This window comes from Equus caballus, chromosome 6 (genome assembly GCF_041296265.1).
Source record: "Equus caballus isolate H_3958 breed thoroughbred chromosome 6, TB-T2T, whole genome shotgun sequence".
In the NCBI taxonomy this organism is placed as follows: Eukaryota; Metazoa; Chordata; class Mammalia; order Perissodactyla; family Equidae; genus Equus; species Equus caballus.
The window spans coordinates 74,862,994-74,866,227 of record NC_091689.1 but is presented as its reverse complement, the minus strand read 5'-3'; the positions used below and the strand labels follow the sequence as shown (position 1 = coordinate 74,866,227).

Here is a 3,234-nt window from a genome sequence, read left to right as displayed (position 1 = left end):
TGCAAACTAGTAATTAGAGAAAAGAAGAATGTATATATAATGTGTCATACTTCCTATTTTTAACGTTCATTGAAAAACATGGTCAAACTCATTAATTTAAGTGAAAGGAAAATTTTCATACCATTGTTTATTTTCAAAAGAACTCAAAAACCGTCATTTGAATTGAAGACAACAGATAAAATGGAATTTTGTCCATTATATTCATGTTTCTTACTATATTTTTGTTGCCTTATTACCCACCTAGGATAAGCTGTGTACTTTTTGTTTTCCTGTTACTTACATGAAGACATTTTTTGTGGAATATAATTCTCCCTAGTATTTTCTCTGAAAGAATGCATAACATGTGTTTCTGAGATTTCAGTGGGATAGTTTTCACGTGTTTTACGTGCATTATATTGTAACATTAAGAGCATCAGTTTAGGAGCGAAAATGTCAAAGTTTGAATCTTGGCTCCAATACCAACCAGCAACAATTTTGGGCAATATATTTAATGTCTCTTAGCTTCCATTTCCTTATTTATAAACTGGATAAAATAATAATATCTAGATCAAGGTATTTTTTAGGAGGATAATGAGTTCATTTGTGTAAAGCACATAGAAAAGTATTTACCATATAGTAAGCTCTCAGTAAAGGTTATAATTTTATTATTTATGTATTACTTATTACATTTTTATTAAATATAATATTGCCATGTAGGTGGACATTTGTAAACAGTTTTTAGAGAGTTAACTGTTTTATTTGGGGAAATACCTTGATGAACAAGAGATGGAACGTAAGACATTGAATGTGGACTAATAACAGAATTTAAAAAAGGGAAAAATAAGAAATAGCTAAACAAAATCTGAAAAGGAAATGAACAGAAATCAAGCGAAATGGGGTGGGGAAGACTAGAGGTAAGAAGGGAGAAAAACTGCAAAAAGATAAAAGGTGGAAGATTGGGTAGCAAGGCAAGGACCCAAAGTGGAGGGAAAATGGAAGGCAGGGAGCCTGAGAGCTGGAGCCAGAGCCATGGTGGCAGAGACCCTGTGCCTGGGCAGAGTTGAAGGGGCAGTGCCCCAGCTCTGACCGGCGCTTAGAGGCTGGGGGTAGAGGTAAGGTGGGTGGGCCATGGCAAAGATCAACTACATGGACAAGCAGATGGAGCAGCTGCTGTGTTGTGAGATCATCAAGGAGAGGGAAGTCAAGCCCTGTGCGTTAAGGCCAGAGAGATCTTGGTAGAAGACAGCAGCATGCAGAGGCGTGGACTCTCCAGCCACAGTATGTGGCAACATCCATGGACAAGTCTATGACCTCTAGGAGCTGTTAGAGTAGGTGGCAACTTCCCTGAGACCAACTACCTCTTCACAGGAGACATTGTGGATCGTGGTTACTATGGCATCATTGAACGTTCCTCTTTCTGTTGGACGTTGAGGTTTGTTATCCTTACCGCATCACCCTGATCCCAGGCAACCATGAGAGCCACCAGACCACCCAGGTCTACAGCTCTTATGATGACTGCCCGCGTAAATATGGCTTGGTGACTATGTAGCAGTACTGCCCTGAGATCTTTGACTACCACAGCTTTGTTGGCCGTCATCTATGATAAGATCTTCTGCATGCACAGAGGCCTCTCCCCATCCATGTAGACCCTGGACCAGACCCAGAGGGTTGACCGAAAGTCAGGGGTGCCTCATGACTGGCCCATGAGTGACCTGCTCAAGTCTGACCATGAAGATACAACAGGCTGGGATGCGAGCCCCCGTAGGGCTGGCTACCTGTTTGGCAGTGAGTTGGTGGCCCAGTTCCATGCAGCCAATGGCATTGACATGACCTGCCTTGTGCTCACCAGCTGGTGATGGAAGATGACAGGTGGTGCTTCAGTGAAACTGTGCTCACGGTGGAGTTGTCACTCAACTATTGCTACTGCTGTGGGAATGCAGCGACCATCTTCGAGCTGGATGAATAACTCCAGAAAGATTTCATCATCTTAGAGGCCACTCCCCAAGAGATGCGGGCATTCCTTCCAAGAAGCCCATGGCTGGCTACTTTCTGTGATCCTTTTAGCCCTTGCCTACCTCCACCCCCCCGGCCCCCCGGAACACTGTGACTCTTCTCTAGAGGAGGGTAAGCACTTGGGGCTGGGGTCTGTCCCAGGCTTTTCTGTCTTACTCGAAGAGGGAACTTTGAGGATATGAAATTGCCCTGAACAGACTCTGAGCCTCAGCCCCAGACTCCTCCTCTCCTTTCTCCCCACTTGAACCATTAAGTTTACAATACTTTTTTGGTCTTTTTCCTTTATTTTTTGTTTGTTTTTCAGATAAAAATTTCAAGGAAAAAATGTATTGATTAAATTTTAGAAAAAAGAAAAATAGTTGATTTGAAGGAAACTATTCAGTACATAATAGCTCAGGAGTTATTTACAAATGGGAAATCAAAAATGTGACTCTAATAACTACAATTTAGAAAACACCATTCTACTTCATACTTCTTTCTGATCGGGGTCCCTGCTTTAAGTTTCCCTAGCTTGTAAATTACTCTAGAGTTAATTCCCAAAAATTGTGTTATCATATCTCAATCAGTCTATCAGAGGGATTTATTTAACATGTTACATTTTGGGATAAATATTTCCATCATCAACTTCATGATAAACTCTGGTGGGAAGGGGACCGGTTACCAGAGGTGAAACAAGAGGATCTCTACAGTGCTTACTTCTGCTTGCAGATTCCAGCCTAGAATCAATCCTGGTGTCCACCTCCAGTGAGATTTACCCCAAAACCCACAAATTTGACGACATTATGACATTCGTCACATTCTCATCTTTGCAGCTCATGAAAATGTGTGCACAATAAAAGAATGAATCATCTCCTTTCTTATAATACGTATTTGATGCTTGAATGTGTGCTTTTACAGATGACTCTGATGTGGTGCAGTGTTGATCAAACCAGGAATATCTCAGAGTTCTGTGAGCAAGAAGTTGTTCTCCAACTGCCCATTTTTCAAAACACAAGTGTAACCTTAAGATCGTTGCTAAGGTACATCAATATCCAAATCCGATATTCCTATCCACCTGCATCCTTTCTCAAACTGTAGCTTCCTCCAGGCTGGGAGTCTTTGTGATTGCAATGATGTCTTTTAGCTCAAGTGCATTTTGGGGGAGAATCAATGAAATTCTGCTCTGGAGCATATGCCATAGCATAACAGGATTCACTTTCTGAGGTCATTAAGCTTTGAGGCAGAAGACTGAAGTTTTCACTG

General features: G+C 41.5%; 1 pseudogene; it reads left to right on the top strand.

The window, feature by feature from the left end:
* The first annotated feature begins 1,107 nt into the window (after positions 1-1,107).
* On the top strand, positions 1,108-2,034 carry LOC100050118 (serine/threonine-protein phosphatase 4 catalytic subunit pseudogene; annotated as a pseudogene).
* The last annotated feature ends 1,200 nt before the right edge of the window (positions 2,035-3,234 follow it).